The following is a 21551-nucleotide window of genomic DNA, read 5'->3' on the forward strand; positions in this document are numbered from 1 at the left end:
TCATTAAATTTCATGTTTGTACTTCTGATAGATTCACGAACCGACAGGTGTGTGCATTTATTATGATCAGTGCCCAAAATCCCATGCCACATCCAAGTGGTGAACAAAAAAGGTCGTTAGATTTAGAAGCAAAGGTAGAATCTGCATTAACATTTGTTCATGAAATATATGTGGTAATTCATTTAAAGTCTTTTTTATTTTGTGCTCAAAATCAAAATAGTCCTTTTTCACTTCACAAAATGATGATAGCTCTGATCGAATTGTACTTTACCATTTGCTGTTCCGTGTGATGGTCAACGGATCAGTTGATATGACACATTCATTTCAAAGAAAACAAACTTACACGTTTATTTTAATTGCTTAATTCATGCATAAAAATGTATAAACCTTAATTTGATGAATTTCGAGTTCTGCGTGAAGCATATACTCTTAAACTGCCCATCGATCTGGCCGAGAGAGAGAGAGAGAAAATTGATAATACAACTTGACACGGTGATATTTCTGAAACTAATAAATACATAAGATATATTATTTCTGTTGGATCGTCCTTGTCTCTGTGGCCGTAATATAAATTCACTAATTTTTAGCGTTGCGTTATCTTAAAAATTATTCTGTTCAAAGAATGGTCAGTTCATCTAGCTTATCAAAGAAAGTAAAAGGAAACACTTCCCTGAAGTTATTTTTATTATGTTGCTTTTTGCCATGGCAATTGTGAATATGATAATATCTGACGCGACAAGGCACTGAAAAAAAGTGAAGGTCGAGCTCCAATGACGTCAGTAACTAGTTCTTTTAGTGTGCTCCGCACACCATTTCCTCTTCAGCAGAAGGCCACATGACACGTTGTTTGAAAACCCCAGTTTCTCGGAAGTGTATGGGTGGCCGGCCCAAGAGCCTTTGGAACAGACATACGCGATGCATTGAACGACAAATCAGGTCGTTATTGAGAGGAGGCTTAGGAGCACCTAAATGCTCGGTTCACACAGAACGTTCTAACTAAGTAACTCTGTAGTCTTCTTAAACCCGAAGGTTCATGGCTGCAGCAACACAGGCCTTCCATCGGTCCCTATCCTGAGCAAGATCTATATACTCTTTTCCATCCAATTTAGGGATGGCCAGATCCGGATCCTGGCGGATCCGAAATCCGGATCCGGTTGGTTCCGGATCCTTAGGATCCGGATCCTAAAATTTTTCGGATCCGGATCCGGCACTTTCGGATCCGGATCCAGAATTTTCGGATCCGGTACTTTCAGATCCGGATCCGTTTTGCCATCCCACATGCGCTTCTTTGGAAAGTAAGAATGTGCTTATAACATATTGTTACCCGCTAATACACATATATATATAATACACACACACACACACACACACACACACACACACACACACACACACACACACACATACACATATATATATATATATATAGTGTGTGTGTGCGCGCGCGCGCGTGCGCGATTTGTAATTAATTAATACACTTACTAGGGAGGTCTAAGTCTCCCACTCCGATTTCCATGAAACTTGGCAGGTGTATAGAGGCCCCCCTCAAATGTCAAGATGAGAAATTGAAGTGGGAATCTGACCCCGAAATCACGTAAATATGGCATAGGAAGAAACAGGGGGCATAGGGCCTCTCTATACACCTGTCACATTTCATGGGAATCGGAGGGAAGGACAGGGGTCAGATGATTCCCACGTCAATTTGTCCTCATCTTGACATTTAAGGCGAGTTTTGCCCCCTAAAACAGTCTTTTAGCCGAAACAAAAAGACACGCATTTCTTCCTTTGGGCCCCTCTATACACCTGCCAAGTTTCATGGAAATCGGAGGGGGACACAGGGGTCAGATCCTTACTTCAATTTGTCCTCATCTTGACATTTGAGAGGATTTTACCCCCTGAAACAGTTTTTAGCTGAAACAAAAAAACACGTAATTCTTCCTTCGGGCCCCTCTATACACCTGCCACGTTTCATTGAAATCGGAGGGGAACACAGGGGTCAGATCCCCACTTCAATTTGTCCTCATCTTGACATTTGAGAGGAGGTTGCCCCCTAGAACAATTTTTTTGCCGAAACAAATAAACACGTATTTCTTCATTTGGGCCCGTTTATACACACACCTGTCAAGTATCATGGGTTTTGCCCCCTAAAACCGTTTTTTATCTGAAACAAAAAAACACGTATGTCTTCCATTGGGCCCCACTATACACCTGCCAAGCTTCATGGAAATCGGAGGGACACAGGGGTCAGATCCTCACTTCAATTTGTCCTCATCTTGACATTTGAGTGGGTTTTGCCCCCTAAAACAGTTTTTTAGCTGAAACAAAAAAACACCTAATTCTTCCTTTGGGCCCCACTATACTGCCAAGTTTCATGGAAATCGGAGGGGGACACTTAGATAACCTTCCTTGTTAGTCTTACACTTTGTAATTATTTAACACTGCATATATTATAATGTTTTATTTTAGTTTGTAAAACTGTAACTGTAGAACAATTGTATAATTTTTGTATAACATTTCTATCTTGTTATATGTGTTAAAGGTTTCATCCTGGAATGGAATGTCTCACATTTATGTGTGTTTTCATTTCCAATACATTCGAATGAATACATATTCGTTTCAATGGCATTTACAAAATCACCTCGGACATTTGTGCACGAGTGTGTTAGCTGATGCGTAGCAAAGTATTTTAGGAACAACACTTGAAAAAAATTCTTGTAGGACTAACGAAAAATTTCTTTGTAATCGAAGAATTACATAATACCTTTTAAGGTGTGGTAATATTATAATGGGATTGAGATACGAAATTCTCGGATCCGGATCCATATCCGAAACTTTCAGACCCGGATCCGCGGATCCGGAACTTTCGGATCCGGATCCAGATCCGAAACTTTCAGACCAGGATCCGTAACTTTTGGATCCGGATCCGTTCGGATCCGGATTTTTCGGATCCGGATCCGTTTGGCCATCCCTACCATCCATACCGATTTCCCATCTCAACGTTATCCCTCCATCTTCGTCTTGGCCTTCCTACAGGTCTCTCTTACCATCAGGTTTCCAAACAAGAATCCTACAACAAATAATCTAAATTTGAAATGTTTTACTTTTTATCTATTCATACATCGAGAATGGATGCTGTTTATAAAAGGAATTGATTGTTTTGAAATCTATGTTATGCACAGATAGGCTAATCGAAACTGGAGCTACTGTTTAAAGTAGGATCTAAACCACCATGTGCTTCCACCGGATGAAAGGAATTAAAACTTTCCCATAGTGAGAATAGTTTTGTTATTTAGCCAGGCCTCCCAATGGCGCAGTTGTAGCGTCATCGCCTTGTAATCAAGGAGTCCCGGGAATATTTTCGAGACGAGACAGGCCAAAGTCTCGTCTCGTGGGCAACACTAGTCTTACTGTGCATAAAGTGGACTTAAAAACACCAAATCAATCAATCAATGTTATTGCGTCCCTTTTCTTTCTCTGTCACTTTTGGCTAATCGGAACGAGTGATGATTCAGATAGGCTCGTCAGTAGCGACAGACATGAGACAGGCATTTACAATTATAAGCGATAACGAGACAGGCATTTACAGTTCGAGCCGAGAACGGGGCAGGCATTTTCAGTTCGATCGAAGCGGTGCCTTCAGTTGGAGTCTCGTAAATGTGCATAGAACAAAAATTCCATTGTCTTTCTCCAATTAATTGTACGTGAATTAATGTATACGTGGGATATTAATTCACAAACTGTTAAGAATGTCAAGCAACCGTATCTCGGTGGCCTTCGTAATACTATGCGTTTCCACATCCAGTCAGTGTTGCTACAGGAAGGGAAATTAAGACAGCTTTAGGCGAATGGGGAAGAGAACTAATTTAGCGCTAGAACATGTTTCCATTATCATAAGCAACATCTTGAATTCATAAAAAATAACGATTTGATTTAGAGGACTACGTCATGCACTGTGGGCTGGACGCCAACTGGAAGCTGCAGACAATGTGAAAGCCAGTGCCGTGCCCAGGATTTTCGAAAGAGGAGGGGGTACGCATTTTAGTAGTCAGTATTTAGGTACCATATTTTTCTGCCTTTGACTATTTTTACGATTACTGACCCCACCAACCCTCCTCTTGGGCACGCCACTGGTGAAATAATTACACTGTGTAACAAAGGTTTTCTTTCCTGGATGGTATGTAGTGACCATAATACCCCTTGGTACCCTGATGTAGGAGCACTACTGCATTTGTTTGTATCAGCCTCCATTTTCCCGCAAATGGGAAAAATGGGATTTTTAAAATACGAAATTTCCCTCTTTCAAGGTGGCAACACTTCCCCTTGTGGAGTTGCAACACTGCATGAAAATTCGTATCAGAAGCCGGTGGTACATTATTGAGTGTGTGTTTGTGTGTTGTTATTCATTGTTGTTCTGGATGTTTGTCTGTTCCGAGAACTCTTATATGAATTCACACAGTGTTAATGTACTGCTCAGAAGGTACTGAAAGCTGAACTTGCAGCACAAAGATTTCAGTTTGTTGCCACGTATGACTGTTAGATATTCCTGTTCGGATGTGACAAGTATCTCCGGTTCTGACATTATATGTGTTTGATGTATCTTTACTGTAAATCATGCCAAGAAGTTGTGTACATAACCCAAACAAGTTCTGTTACATATGTGGAAGAGTGACTGTTAAGTCCAATGTTACTCACCTGACACCTGCTGTGAAAAATGCTTATGAATTGTACTTTTCCTGCAAAGTCGGAGACCAGGATAAAAAATGGGCTCCGCACGTGTGTTGTAAATCCTGTGCTGTGAACCTTCGGGGATGGTTGAACGGAACACACAAGGCAATGAAATTTGCCGTGCCAATGGTATGGTGTGACCCATAAGACCACACCACAGACTGTTATTTTTGTTTAACAAACATTCGTGGAATAACCACAAAAACAAACAAGTCAATTAACTATCCATGTGTACCTTCTGCTATTAGGCCTGTTCCACACTGTTCCTGTGCCACCAAATGCTTGGACGTTGAGTGACTGTGATACTGAACGTGAATCCGAAAGTGAAGGAAGTGAAGATCCTGTGTATGTGGGGAATGCAAAGGAATATGCCAAGTAGAACTAAATGATCTCGTGAATCTCGTGAGAGATCTGCAATTGTCCAAATCACAGGCTAAACTATTAGCTTCCAGACTACAAGGTGGGAACCTTTTGGGAAAGGACACGAAAGTAACAATGCATCGCTGTCGTGGAAGTGATCTAGTGATTTTTTCAGCTGTCAGGAAGGTTTGGTGTACTGTACAGATGTATGTCTGCATTAAACATTGAGTATGACATGAATCAATGGCGTTTATTTATTGATTCTTCGAAATTCAGTCTTAAAGTTGTGTTATTACACAATGGCAATAGTCACCCTGCTATTCCAGTCGCCTATGCTGTAGGTATGAAAGAATCATACCAAAATATGAAGCTCTTGCTTGACAGAATGAAGTATGCGAATCATCCTTGGCACATTTGTGCTGATTATAAGGTTCTTGGTCTGCTTTTGAGAATGCAGTCAGGATATACAAAATACTGTTGTCTTCTGTGTGAATGGGATAGCAGGGCGAAAGAGAAACACTATCGTGTGAAACACTGGACCACAAGAAAGTCAATGGTTCCTGGACAGAAAAGTATTAGTTACACGCCTCTTGTTGATCCAAAAAATGTGTATTTTCCACCATTACACATAAAATTAGGATTAATGAAGGTGTTTGTGAAGGCACTAGATAAAGAGGGTGGTGGTTTCTAGTACCTTAAGACAATATTTCCACATATCACAAATGCAAAGTTAAAGGAAGGAATCGTCCTCGGACCACAGATTAGAAAACTCATTAAACATTCAACATTCGATGAAATCCGGCATGAAAACGAGCAAAGAGCGTAGGTTGCACTGAAGAATGTGATAACAAATTTCCTTGGAAACCGAAAATCTGAACATTATGCCGAACTTGTAGAAGAACTGCTACTGAGCTTTCATGCAATGGGTTGTCACATGCCCCTAAAGCTTCATTATCTACACAGTCACTTAGACATCTTCCCAGAAAACTTAGGTGCATATCAGATGTACATGGTGAACGATTTCATCAGAACCATTCGTGTCTTTGAAAAAAAGTAGAAGGGAAAGTGTGGGATTACTATGTTAGCTGACTATTGTTGGAGCTTGAAACGAGAAAATGAGGGTGCTCAGTACAAACGGAAGCGCCAATATGACTAACTTGAACATCTTTATACATTTTACTTTATGTATCATCCTTTCCATCCTTGGATGTATGTACATTACTTAGTTTGGTCTGTATTGTTACTTCTGGTACATATTGGAGTAATACATCACATATTTTGTTCATAATACATATATATTTTGTTCATAATATATATTTGTAGTTCTTGAATTGATGTTAATTTCATTTAGGCATTTACGTAGATACCTTTGGTTCAGGGTGGGATAAGGGAGCAGCTACGGATGTGGGACAAGGGTCAGGCAGGTTATATATTTCTGTACCGGTACTGGTATCTATGCAGATCGATAGCATTGTCGTCATGTAATCTTTGCTTCTTGTACTGTGTAATTTAAAAAATTAATTACTTTTAGTTTCATTCTTCGTTACATCCCATGTCCTGCAGTGCTCCAAATAGCATAGCATCTACATTACACAATAAAATTTTCAACTATTATTTCTTGAAATCTGAGGCTGATACAGGAATTTCAGTTACACCACTGTAATCAGCGTGACAAGTTCTATCGGAAACAGTTGCATTCATTTCGGAAAGAGAAAAAAGTTGTAAATTTGTTACACAGTGTTATTTTTGTAATGAAGTGCAAGCTCTCCCACTGTGGGCGGAGCGGAGCGAAATTTATCCGCTGAAGAAGTCTGGATTTCAGGAGACGAAAAGTTCTCTTCGCTCTCGCTCATCCAGAAATATAATGTATTCGTATGGTGTGCTCGCAAACACCATGCTGGATATTACTCAGGTTATTATTATTGTTAGTAGAAGTATTTGTTTCCAGTAACGTTACATCTAAGCTCATATGATGAGACACGTATGAAATATATTTTGGGAGTTCGACCAAGTGCCTCAATAGTAATAATAATAATAATAATAATTAGAATAATTATAGCTATTAAATTAAATTAATATTAATTATGTGAATTAATTATTATATTATTACCTGAAAAGGTTAAAAGATGGTAAAAGAATAGAGATATAACAGCACGTATTCATTATGTAGCTTACGTGCTGTTAAGATCGCCAAAATTCAAATACTAAGCAAGTACTTTTTCACTATTTAATTTTAGTACTTAGTAACTCTTTCGGAGGGTCCGGATCCGCTGGACCCCTCCCAAGTACATTATGTACCATACTTGTTCTTACATGCTGTATACATTGTATGAAACCCCTCTGTACATGTTCAGTTGGCGAAATATGATAACGAAAGGTGTCCAGTATTCAGGGAGGATCTTCGAAAAGGTAATTTGTACAAAAGATGCGAGATGCAGTAATTGTACTGGATGGAGAGTATGATAAATCGTTTGAGGTTGTATGATGTATGTACCTTTCTTGTTCGTGTACACGAGTCACATAGTGACCATGTCACGTCTTTGTGTGCAGTACGCAGCGTTTTTATACTTACAGCTTCAGTTGCAGGTCTGTGAGATCACTCTGTCACCGTTCAACCACCCTGCCAGCGTGGGCAGTCCGTAATGGGGAAGCGAAAGGAGCTTTGCTCTGACCTTAGAGGTGTGGTAGTGAATCTTGCTCTTAAAGGACATTCTTTGAGGGAAATGGACTCATTAGTGAACAAATCGCATTCTACTGTGCAGTACATAGTAAATTAATTCAAGTATAAGGGTTCAACAAAGAATCGGGCAAGAAGAAGTAGAGAAAAGGCGAACCGAAAGAGAGGAGTGTTTCTTGGTGAGACAAAATGAGGCATATCCAAAATTAAGTGATTCCGAAATTGATTGAGATCACGGGTAGAAAATGCAACACGAGAAACAGAGCAATCCAACCGTTCGTCGTGCATTGTACAGATACGGATATCATGGGAGAATGCAAAAAATCATGTACATAAAGACCAGGAGTTCTGGGACAACGAACGTCATCTGCTCCGATGAGACCAAAATAAACCTTTTCGGATCAGATGGTGTCCACAGGGTGTGGAGGAAGGCGAATCAAGATATCAGTGTACCATTCTTGTGAACATCATTTGAGCAAGACTTTTTTTATCTCTATCGGTGTACTTTATCATTTCACTCTCCAATTACCTCTGTACGAACAAGACTGGTACATACTGTAAGTCTTTACACATGATTGATTTTGTACCTTTTATAGCTATGCGTGGAGCAGGTTTTAACCGTCCACACACTAAATTTATAATTCTAAAACCTAAAATATTATATGGTCAAATTTTATAAGTAAAATAAGATAATTCAAAAGTCAGTACAAATTCAGAAAAAAAACATTAAGTAGGTAATTTATACAGCGTAACTACAGTAGAGTCCCAGTAATTTGAGGTGGACTGCACCACCACGGAATTACAAATAATAATAAAAAAAACTGACTATACGGAAGGATTCAGTGAAAATCAGAAGAGGCGAGAGAAAACATGACAAAAAAAAAAGGTTATGTGAAAAATGAGGATTGTGTTATTATGAATATGTACTCACATTGGTCAGTACAGTAGTAGTAATGATGTTAGGAACAGTAATTAAGCAATATTGAACTTACACTTTAAAATAATGGCCAAGTGTCTTTTGCTTCAGGAGATTGCATAGTTTTCGGTCACAAATTCACTTATCTTAGTACCTACTTATCGTTTTTTGTTTTTTCTTTGATTACACGAAATATCGGATTATCGAGAGATTGCTGTATGTAAAATGAAAGAAAATATGTTCACGACTGGTTTAAAAATAATTGTTTTAATTGGTAGTAAATAGCGATATTTCTACAGTCACGGACACTTCTATCTGGTAACGATCTTATTGAAAGCAAACTGAGACGTTACAATCAAGAATTGTCTAATGAAGATTCGGTCTACACTTTTCACTTAAGGAGTAGATCATTTTATTACCATATGGGACATTAATTAACTTTGACTTTTCATTGATTTTTGTTTTCAATATTGAGATGAAAATTGGGAGTGTGGAATCTGCCCCTCTCATCCTGCTGACACTGCCTGTGCTTGGGACAGTGGTACAGCTGGGGTTGTTTTGCGTAATTCCTTCCAGCTGAGGTGCGGTGGGATACTACCATCCACCGCAACCCGTTCCACTTCGGACACGTGATTCTCGATATTTGGGACATAGGAGCAACTTGGCGGGGGCAAAGAGAACATTTGAGGAACGAAGTAATGAGTAATTTTTATGACTTAGTTATTTAGCAAAATAGTCCTCGACGCTATGTTTATGGGATAGAAAACATTTAGATTCTGCCCTTCCACTCCCCCCCCCCCCACCCAAGGTAAGCCCGAACTTACGCCGTACTTGTAAACCTCGCATCAACCGCCAGTAATGAATTCAGTGGGTAGCCCGGCTGTTCTGGAAATTAAAGAAGTCTCTCCTCGAAAATTCCAATACCCAGGCAGACCATTCGGACAGTAGCTAAGAAATTTGGCAACAATGTTCAATTTGGCTTTCTTTTATTCACTTTTAGAAGGTGCTTTTTCTGATCTTTTCGTAATACGTAATAAGCACTGATTTAGTCGTATTTATGATTAAAAGATAAAATAATTTATTATATTTTATAAAAATTAAGTCAAAATAATTAAATTTGATTACATATCAGAGGTTAGGGGAAATTTTACAATATTAACATTGTTTTATTAGTGTTGTAATACTATCTGGATTCAATACTATCTGTCAACCGCCACCCAACCCATGGTTAAGTGCAAGTTCAATATTGTTTAATTACTGTTCCTAACATCATTATTACTACTGTACTGACCAATGTGAGTACAATATTCATAATAACACAATCCCCATTCGACTAGAGCTAGAGTCGCTTAATTCTCAAGTACACTGTTCATTACTACCTGAACTCGGAAGAGAAAACCCCCGGAAAATATGCGAACTAAAATCCACCCCCACTTGTTTCCCTCCCGGTGAACGGCAGCAGACGCGAATTTGAGCAAAATCCTTCTTTTCCTCTGCTCAAATGGAACGCTATTGCCACGTTGCCTCACAGCTGTTCTCTGACAGATGGAATTCTGGCGGACCTGCCACAAAACGCGACGTTCAGGGTGGCGCGGTCAGTGGTTGAAGAAGAATGGATAACGTTCGTGACGATTCCCGATTTAAATAATTAATAACAATAAAATCTATTGTCATTGTTGTGATTCTTACTATGCGATAGTAAATATTACCATCTAAGAAACAGATTTTATCTTCAGTTTAATTATATCCTTAGACAGTGGCGGCGATTGGGGGGGACCAGGCCAGAGGGGCTAACTTAACATAAATTTTAGAGGGCAAGGTTCGCATAAACTATTTATGTAAATAAATAACCTGTAAAATATACACACAGCTTACATTTTAAAAAGAAAGAATGATTTGAAGAGGTTTTCTCTGGCAATCAGCCAGGCGATTTCCGGATTGGCTTTCGAGAGCTAACGTCACTCTCGTCTTCAGGGATTGAAGTGACAACATATTTTTTCTGTATGCGACGTTTTAATAGGAATGCAAGGCCAAGAAGAGGGTTATGATCCTCATCGACCCCTCTTGGACCCGTTTTTGCCCACAAAAAAGGGGAGGGGCACGACAAACTATCAACGGCTCTGGTACAAGTCTCCTTTCCAATTCGCAGATTACAGTTGCCATTCTAATTAGAAATAAACTTTCCCCTCGTCTGAAATAATTTGCATAAAGTAGGGTGAATTTGTTGACATAAATTTTGTGCATAGAATTTTCAAGGAAAACATTTGAAAGGTAAAAAGACAGAAGATTAAGGTTTATCCGTAACTAATACTCGGCGCCACGTACTACATAAAAAATCACGATTTCGGTACAAAAAACTGGACAAGTTTCGGAATCAAAGGCGGTTTATAAAATGACATTTCGGTGCTAAAATGATGAATGTAACCCTAAATTTGATTTAAAAATTACTTATTATACCAAATAAACATTTCCATTCTAATAGCGCATTTATGCATTTATCAGAATATTGTTGATTCCTGCGTAAAGGAGTCCATTTTTACTTCTCAAATATTTACAACAGAATTAATCAATTTTCTGTGATTTGCACAACTCGCAGGAAACTTCAGACTTCTAAATTGTCGTCTCGGTAAATAAACTATAAATTTCGTGTTTTAAGAGTTTATTTCGCACTTTGCAGTTCAGTTCGCATTATTTCGTGACAAAACATAGTAGAAAAATATGCCTCACACCTTTCCAAAACATGTAATATGAATATTACAGTGTGTTATTTCATATTTCTTGTTTCTGTCCAAAACTAAGTATGCATGCAGTGACGCAGGAACTGAGGGTACAGGGGTACATTGTACCCCCAAATTTTTGAAAGGGGTACTGTACCCCCTAAATCCGTAAATCCAATTGTAACCCCCTAGATAATTTGAGACTCAACGTGCTACTGTTAAAAGAACCTATTTTCAATTCGCTCAATTAAAATATTTATATTGTGTATAACGTAAAGTATCCCGACGCTATGAGACAAAAGGGGAAAGAGGAAGAAGATAACCTAAAGCATTATCTTTCGTACCACAGAAATTCGAACAATTGTAAACTTATTCTACTACATTGTGCTACTAGTTAGTTAATTGACCTGTGTTCTTGGAAACCTCTTTAAGGAGATGAAGATTGTTTAAAATGTGTGTGGACGATGGAATCAGGTAACGTTTACTCTCAGAAAAATCACGCTCCAGACGAGTTCTCTTTTGCGTAAGGGGGTACATGTTTCTAAAGAAGTGGTAGTTTCGAAGAAAAGATACAAATCTTCATCAGAAGACTAGCCTATATGAATTTTTCAAGTGGAATTTTTCGAAAGGAAATGCCTAACTTGGGGGGTTACAATGTACTCCTGTACCTCACCCATAATATTCATAACTTTGTGTTCGGAAAACTATACTTAAACTTTATATATTAAGAGATTTTTTAAAAAATAGAGATGGTACAGAGACAAGAAAAGTTTTCCTCAAATGTTGTGATGAGACTAGAATAAATCTCTGCAAGATCAAAGCGAGACATACCAAGCGTATATCTTATTGATTTTTTCAAATAAGTCGTATGTTTTGTTTACTGTAATTGCAAAGTTAATCCATTAGTGACAGTTGCGAGCCTGTGAAGCCAGGTGTCATCTATTCAGGATAAAATTCCGTATTTCGAACCAAAATTCCGTATTTCGACGGTTCGCAGCGCCGAAACAAGATGTAAAGCAGAAAAACGTCATTAAGAAAAGTTTTTGTTTTCATGACATAGGCTATTGTACTTTCTGAAACTTGAGTGGCGACACAATCAATGTACGTGTTGTTTATCCTAAATATTCAGTTGGCGAGATATCTCGCCTTGTAATCAAGGGCTCCCACATGCACAGTGCTTTGGATTCCACTTTAAACTGTAGATCCAGTTCCGATTAGACCATCTGAGCATGAAGTGAATCTAGAATAAGTTGTAATAATTTAAGTCAAAACCGAGATAAGAATTAGCACAAACAAAAACGAGAAGGACCTCACCACACAGGAGACGAGATGAGACTGTGACAATTCTCTATTACTCTCATGGCGATATTATTCCCAGGTGAAATTAAATGTTTCCTAGACATTAAAACAGGGTGCAATTTGTGATTTTATCAGATAGGGAGGACTTATTTTTACCTTGTATTAGGTATACTTAGTATTTGCTTAAAATCTAAATTTGATATCGAACGTAACACAAACACCATTTTAGGTTAACTCAAGTCAAACTAAGAAAATTACATTAGTGAGATGAATGCACGAGATACATTAGACTTACTGCAAGTTCTATGGTTTGTGAGTTGGCTTGTCAAGGTCACTGTGATACCAGAGCGTATAGAAGAAATAGTGTGCGCACTCCCCGAGTTGCCGTGGTCCACCGCCTAGATGGCAGTGGTGACGTTTGAGACGGCGCGTTGCTTACATAACTAACTACATAAGAAACAAAAATGCATGTTACTTACGTTTGGAGAATTTCCGAGATGATTTTGCTGTCTTCGAGGCACTTAATTCCTTTCTTATCTCTTTGGTGCGGAAGAAAAATAGACATTTCAGATAGTGAAATACGAGTTTAGATAGCGTACGCAGCACATGATCTTCTCAGCATCCTAATTGCGTAGTTTTTACAGCAATTATATTTAAATTGTCCAAACACTCAAAAAATATATCACCCCATAAACTATTAGCACATGATAATTCTTTTTGCAACAACTTCTTCCACTCGTAGCAGAACATCATAAACACTTTTCGATACATAGGTAAGGTATTACAGCCGTCGTCCGAACCATAGGCTTGGATTAGCGTAAGTGGGGCAGGTACATTAGTTGGTTCCCCGTGCAGAAAAGTTGTACACAGTTTACAATCCGTCACTTTGGAAATATACCGCACTATGTATCCTGCCAAATGATACGCCAAGTATTATTTACCAACACTTTGTTCATTTAAGTTCGGTATGTTGTTTTCTCAGTTCGGTATTTGAATTTCATCTTCAACAATGGAAATTTTTCCCTTATTTCATTTTCAGCTTGCTTCTTCACCGAAAGATTTTTATTTTCGGTTGCTCTTGCCAGAGTTCGCATTTGATTAACAAAAGACGTCAGAGGAGATTCAGTCCTGTATTCACAGTTTCCGCCCGAAAGTAAAGCAAGTTTTGCTGGTACGTAAATTGATTGCATAAGGACATATAAGACCCTTCACCAATTTTTCTAAGTGATCTTCAGAAGGCAAAGGTAGCAAATCGTGATGCAAACAGTGTCTATACCCCTTGGGGACTTAATTTTTAAAAGAAGAGACTCCAGTATAAACTCAGAACTGTGTCTCATTCCTGTCTTACTTTTCAGTTGGCATTTCTTTAAGATTGTATCAATTACAATTTTTTGATTTTTGCTAAGAGACGCGAACTGTTTCGACTGTGTGACCGTTGTCTTTAACGCCTTTTTCAAGCGAATTTATTTTAGCCTGTGCGACCTTTAGTTTATTCTGCGTTCTAATTAATTGCGTTTCTGATTCTTAAGTTTTTCTTTAGCAATGCTATTGTATTGCTAGCATCCGCAGTGTGAAGCAAATCATCCTCTACTGATAAGCTTAATGATACATTGCGACGAGTACTTACTTTATTATCATCTGTCCGCAAGGATTGCCTTTTCATGGGAGATTTTCGCTTCTTAACTGTCTTAGAGAGGTATTTGGGCAGATTAGGAAATATATGAGGAACAGCTTCTGGTTTTAATTTCCACCTTTGTCGTGGAATTTCTGCTGTATCGCCATCCACTATGAACGAATGCACTTTCACTAAACGGTCAGAGGAAAAATGAATATCACACACATAGCAATTATGACTTAGTTTTTTTTATCTGTTCTAGGGATGGCACACTCCCATTTTGTCTTTAGTGGCCTAAAAATAATGTCTACTACCTGAAGAACAGCGGTCAAATGTAGATCTACAGCCGGGTACGAAACACGTAGGCATCTTGTAGTTTTCGCTCGCTGCTGTCTCAAACACAATAATAATGCGTTGAACACAACACAAAGTAGTCACAACGGATCAATCACAAATCTAACGACACTAAAGTGAATAACGTAATAACGTTGTCTTTAATAAAAGTACACAATGTTATTCTGATACAACAAAACACAACTCTCTCCATAAAGCGCGGCCGCACTGCAAGCAGAAGACGCTCGCCGCAAGCGAAGGTGCTGCCAGTGTTTCGGTGGGGCACCGCTCTATTCACTTGGCTTACGGGAAGAAACCGAAGTGCACACACTTTCTCTTCTATACGCTCTGGTGATACTAAGACTTTAGCCAATTTCTTGCAAATTTTTCTGATTCATTGATTTGTTGTTTTAAGTCCACTTTATGCACAGTAAAGCTAATTGGGACTGGACCTACAGCTTAAAGTGGGATCGAAACCACTGTGTGCCTCCACCGGGAATCGAACCCGGGACCCCTTGATTGCAAGGCGACAACGATACCACTGCGCCATCGGGGAGGCCCTGCAAATTTTTCTGCATGAAAGCACTGCACTGGGGTCTAAGGAAAGGAAAAGTTATCTCTAATCAGTGAAGGTGACGTTTATGACATTGAACCCGCTTTCATATTTAGCTGTAGATACTGGTAAATTTTGGATTGGATTCAGAAGGTGTTTGAGTGAAATGGGAATGTTTGATTGATTGTTTTGGTTTATTTTACGTCGCATTTCTGCCACTTTTGGCTAATCGCGAAGATGATGATGAGTGATATGATAAAATTGATGAAGGGACACTCACAATAACATCTATGCCCAGGCTGGGATTCCAACCCGGACCTCTGGCGTCGTAGCGCGCCATGCTAACTACTACGCCACGGAGGCCACCAAAATGGGAATGTGTTTTGGATTTTCTTTGTAGTTGCGAAAGTCATTAACTGTGATACGCATATGCTTTTGCTTAATTTAAAGTTCACTTTTTCACATGAACGAGAAATTAATACGAGTATGTCACCCTAAAACACGCGCATGCACTGGCGTACGCAGGATTTTTTTCGGGAGGCTCTGGAATTGTAAAGGTGGATAGTGCATAGCTGCTTTCTCGGAAGGCGGCATACACAATAAGATATTTTCTAAATTAAAAACTTTCCACTCTCAAAAATTGCAGTTGGGAGTCAGTTTAAGGCAAGTTTGCATTTACGCTGGTTTTTCAGAGTTCGTCACTGCTTTTGTTTGAAAATGTTCATTTTCTCAAAATTTCGGAGTTAACTGTAGCTCCTTCAGCTCTCTCTGCGTACGCCAGTGCACGCATGTATCTGCATTTAATACCACTACATACGAAAAGAAACCTTGACCGGCTCTTCATATTTGTCCCCGTTCGAGCGTATGGTTCTCTTTGCTTGCTCTGAGATCTGAAGGACTTGGTTTTGTATTTGTAATGGTAGTACTTTCAGTGCTTGAAGTGTCATTAGGTACTGCTAATTATGTTACAAAAATATTTTACAAATGTTCCAAAGGCATACTTCTTTCGAGTTGATCCATCTCAACCCAGTATTATTATTATTATTATTATTTTAATACACCGCCCTACAGATGTCTTGAGAAAATACCGAATGTATGGCTTCTAAAAGGCACTTGATGTGGTACACGTCTGCCATAAATTGTTTAAAGATATATTTATATGTAGCTATGGGACTTTAAAATTATAATGAACTGAACTGGAGTGGAACTATATAAGTATGATATGTGCAATAGTTTGGTTTCTATGTCCAGTGGGTGGGAGATGATTATTCCTGGTTGGGATAACTCAAGATAGGAAGGGGGGATCTCACTCACACTCTTTAATCTCACACTGCATTAAAATGAATAGATGTATCTTTGTTCCAATTTTCACATTTCGAACTTCTGATTTTCCGTTCCGTCAAATTCAAAATTAGCGCAGAAAAGGTCCAGAGCTTTGTATGTTTCGGAATTGTTATCTGCTCTTAAAATATGTTTTTAAGTAACCCTAAATTATAAGAAAAGCAAAGAAATAAAAATTATTTATGCAAATTTTGTATTAAAAACAGGAAATTCGCGTCTGTGCCGTTCTAAAATTTAATACTTCTCATGCCTTCACATTATACCTAGGTATACGTACCTGCGTAGTATATATATTATATAATATATATGTGTGTGTGGGTGGGTGGGAGGCTGAATTTTCTACCCCCAAATGAAAAACGTTCCTGCGCCAGTGTATGCATGTTGTTGTTTTTTTTCCTCCTCGGTCATCAATGCATGACAGACAGTACGTCTGTTACGATAGAGGAAAGTAACAAAAACTTGTGCAAATACTACCAAAGGAAAGTGATTTTTGGAAAGCACCTTATCTCTTCGTTAAATAAATGTTCTTATCATTCATAGCCTGTCTCTTGGATACTATAGCGATAAAGAGGATAACACCTCTTTGACCCATCCATCTGGTGATTTTGTCAGAATACTTACCTCAATAACGCCACAACTGCTGATATTTGTGTATTTTTCATACACATTAATACTATTGTGCAGAGCTTCATGTTGAGTCTTAGCCATGACTCATATTTTATGCACAGACCTGACGCATAGAAGACAAATATACATGACGTTCAAAATGTTCTAAGCAATGATGTACGTATTTTTCCAACTTCTGCGTATTTGACATTTTCAAAACTTAAGAACTTGAATGAAACGTAGGTGTTGGAGCACCACGTAGATAAATGACCCTTCTGGGTTGTAATAATCCCATTAACAACTTCCAATGCAATCGATACAACTTAAGTGCCAATGACTGTACTCTACAATTTGTTTGAAATACGTAGTGTGTTCTTGAGAACAAATGAGCAATAGGAATATGGTACAACCGACGGCAAATAGTAGTCAAATTGTCCATTGCTAAGTAATGGAATTCTGTTGATGCAAAGTAGTACTCTGCTTATTGGCGCTTTTATTTTAATTCTTGCTCATCACCTTATGTAAAAGAGAGACAGATAATTCGCCTACTATTACTTTTGCCGTTGTGTGTACCATAGATTGTTCTGTTCCTCCCGTGACTTCATTTCTTCCCGTCTTACAATTATTCCAGTAATATAATTTTCATATTTTTGTTCACTTGCATTGTATTATATTCTAAATGCATTGTATTATGTACAGCGGCGGTCTGTAATTATTCATGTTCAATCTTCCTCCCATTCTCAAGACACCCAGATGTCATTTCCACGTAGTACACCACACCCTGGACTGCATTTTGCAGACAAACGAGGCTCTGGCGTCTGGACCCATGGCCAGTATAAACCTCTATGATGGGAGTTCAGATGTGTGCTGTCCATATGTGTTTGTGATTGTCCCTTCATCTATTTCATCTTATCACCATTTATGCTTATCTAAGTTTGCAGCAGCGCACACTGCTTTGCTCCACCTACTCGCTTTCTCCCCTTCTCCTATCCTTCTCTATCCGCGGCCTTGCTCCACAGATTCCAGAGACAGTGTGTAGAATATTTCATCCAGCTTATTACAATCGAATCGAGCTTCCAGAGTTGCCAACTATAGACGCGGGAGAGCTTTGCACGAGAAAGTTTAGAAATCAGGACGAAAACTACTGGCTTTTTTCAAGATGAGACAGGGCTCTCAAGGCTCGGTTGGACCTTTGCCTGAAGCGAGGGAAGCTTTTTTTTTTCTTTTTCTTTTCGAAAAACTGCTATGATATTCCAAAATCCGAAAAATTACATCTGCTTAAAATACCTTATAAAAGTAGTTTTCACGTTCAGAAGACACAACGGCGCTTATGGAGAAACCGCAGTGGGTTGCCAATACAGCGCTAGCTCATGTCGCCGGGAAATAATGAGCTTCCTTCACAATGAAGGTGTTACATATTTTGTATATATAATGATAATTATATGTAATTATTAATATTATACTGTGAACGTTACAGTTCATTAGCATGTCATTTTCTCCATTAGGTTCCTAAATTCTCATTTTCCGTAAATATGAATGTCGCCACAATATAATATAGTTTCTTTCAATCATTAGTGCTTTATTTCCTCGCTTTTCGAATTCGAACCCAATTTCTTTTACCAAACTGTAAAACGTTGAATAAGTGAAATTGGGCAAATCATTGTCATCGTTAACTTCCTTCATTACGGCCCTAATTGTAGAGGGAGCATTTTGAAACAGAAATGTGTGAAATTTCCGCCGTATAGCACTACGTACGAAGTCATTATATACTTCACTTCCCTGCTGGTTTTATATTGAAGCCCACCTTGTCTTTTTCGCGGTGCACTGACTGGTCCTTTGCCACTTTCCTTTCTTAATGTAAAGAAGGTGCTTTTACTGACACCAGTCGCTTTGCAAAGTTCACTAACAATAAACGATTGGCTACGTCCGGGGTTCTTTTCCTTCAAGTAGGCGAACACACGTAAGACTGCTGCTGTTCTCTCGCCACTTTTAATTACGTATCTTACCCCCACTTTTTCCTACGATCCATTGCGATCACTACACGCGCGAGTGTAATGCACGAAATAAAGACACGTTGTCTATAACAATGACACTTCAGAAATCACTTAAAAAAGTAAAAATCACCGAGCGCTCACACAACTGAAAACACTTTTTCGAGAGAGGAAAAAGTCGAAACAGACCAAAGCAGATCTCTCACTCAAGAAAGGGGAACCTGGCACATGGGTTAGATTCAAGTTGCAACCCAAACAAACTAATGAGTTATGGCCCACTTGAACTGATAAGACGTCAATGACCCAAGCAAGGCATGTCATATTTATATCTTGAAGCCCCATATTTTGTCACGTGTTGGAAAGCCTTTCAAGGGTTAATATGGTGTCTATGAATTTGTGTACGTTGGAAACTGAAAGGTGATATTCATTTCAGTATTAATGTCGACAGTAATGTAAACAAAAACAACGTGTATTTGTGACAGCACTAATGTTGCTCAGAACAGCAGCATTGAAAATAATTGTCAATTATTAAATTTAAGTAATTGCAATTCTATTATAACAAACTGCATGAAGTTAATATTTTACTGAATGGAAATAAAATAACTTCAAAACTTGGTGGTGATTAGCCGGAATGCTGCGGTGAGTCAACTCAAGATGTCTAGACAAGTCTCCTTACTTCGCGCGCTGTTCGGGTTAAAAAGAAACTCCAAATGCATTGAAGTAATATTTCTGGGAACCTTTGAGTGGTTATAAAAAATAATTTCATTATTTTCTCCACAACTTTGTCGCTGGAAGTTTTTACTTGGATTTACAGAACAAAAAATGGCCAGCGACGACATTTTCTACTGCACGAATATAAAAAATCTCCACATACTTTATTTGAATATTTTTTTAAGCGAATATGCTTTAAAGTATTGATAAATTATGAGCACCACCATCAGCTATGACAATTAAAAAACTGTCAATTTTTTTTCATAATGAATGCTTCAATTTTACAGCATGTTTCAACGTTAGGAATGGAAACAATGCAAAAAATTTTTCACAGAAAATTTGAGTTTTTAATTTATCTAAAAATATGTAAGCAAGTTACCAGTTTTTTGTGTTCACCATCGAATTCTCTACAAAATTTCCTGCAAAAGTGCAGGTACCGATTTTACGTAAGCTAAATTTGTAAATCTAGAAATTTAACAGCGCGCTCGTATTTTCCCATAAGAAAAGCATTGTCCATAAGAGCCCATTGTGTCTTCTGAACGTGAAAACGACTTTAGATGTAGAGCATTCACATAAATCTTCATGTGGTTTGCTTTCGCTGTCACGTAGATATTGTCAATAGTTTTGTGATTACGTAAACTATTGATAATATTTAGACCGTAGCAAAGAAAACCACATGAAGATTTATGTGAATGCTCTAGAAGGTATTCTAAGGAGATGTAATTTTTCGGATTTTGGAATATCATAGCGGTTTTTCGAAAGGAGGGAAAATTCCAAAAAAGCTGCCCCTGCGTCAACCAATGGTCTAGCAGAGCCTCTCGGATATCGCTGATTCACTTAATCGTGTCTTATCTGCGGAAGTATACACTCTTTATTTCTCACAGGGTGCAGAGCTCGTCTTTCAGCTGAATGTGCTTACGTTTTGCTACGACTGCAAATATGAAGTCCTCCGCCATCACAGTGGCTCCTTTGACACCTTACAGTCCAGGAAAGTTGGTGGCTAAGGTCTGGTGTTCGTTGGTCAGATAGCAGAATGTTGCCAAACATACTGTAAAACGGGGGGGGGGGGATTAGAGTTTAGTTCCGTTACACCAGAAAATATAGTCGGGAGAGAGATTTGAAAACTGTACAGCACGGTATATGGAAACACGTTAACCTACTTCACTCAAATGCAAAATCATCAGTCCCTAAAAGGGGCCTCCCCGATGGTGCAGTGGTAGCGTCGTCGCCTTGTAATCAAGGATTCCCCCGGGTTCGATACCTGGTTGAGGCACATAGTGGTTCGGATCCCACTTTAAACTGTAGGTCCAATCCCGATTAACCTTACTGTGCATAAAGTGGACTTAAAACTCCAAATCAATCAATCAAATCAGTCCCTGAAAGTATTTATAGTCGTTATTCTCTGTCCTCTGTAGAAATTAAGTCAATAGCAAAAAATACACGTGACTTCTTAAATATCCTGTTGGTTGTTCCCATTGAAACTGTGAAGGTTTAATGCGATATATTTTATTTCGCTATTGGCATATCAAAAATTTACTTGTAACCTATGAATGTGTTAATTACATTATAATGTATCTTTTGCATTTGGCCAATTATACATCTAATTATTTTTTGTTAATTTACATTGTTGTTGAGATCCCAGATCTGGGTAGTGAATCCCAAATTCAAGATGTATAGAGTGACCACAAACAAAAGAACCTTTGGCTA

General features: G+C 38.5%; 1 protein-coding gene across 1 annotated transcript in view; it reads left to right on the plus strand.

The window, feature by feature from the left end:
* The window catches only part of LOC145994702 (uncharacterized), a 136813-nt gene that overhangs the window by 19481 nt on the left and 95781 nt on the right, over positions 1–21551 (plus strand). The gene's annotated exons all lie outside the window — the stretch shown is intronic.

The sequence above is a fragment of the Lepisma saccharinum genome, chromosome 11 (assembly GCF_977018435.1).
Source record: "Lepisma saccharinum chromosome 11, izLepSacc3.1, whole genome shotgun sequence".
In the NCBI taxonomy this organism is placed as follows: domain Eukaryota; kingdom Metazoa; phylum Arthropoda; class Insecta; order Zygentoma; family Lepismatidae; genus Lepisma; species Lepisma saccharinum.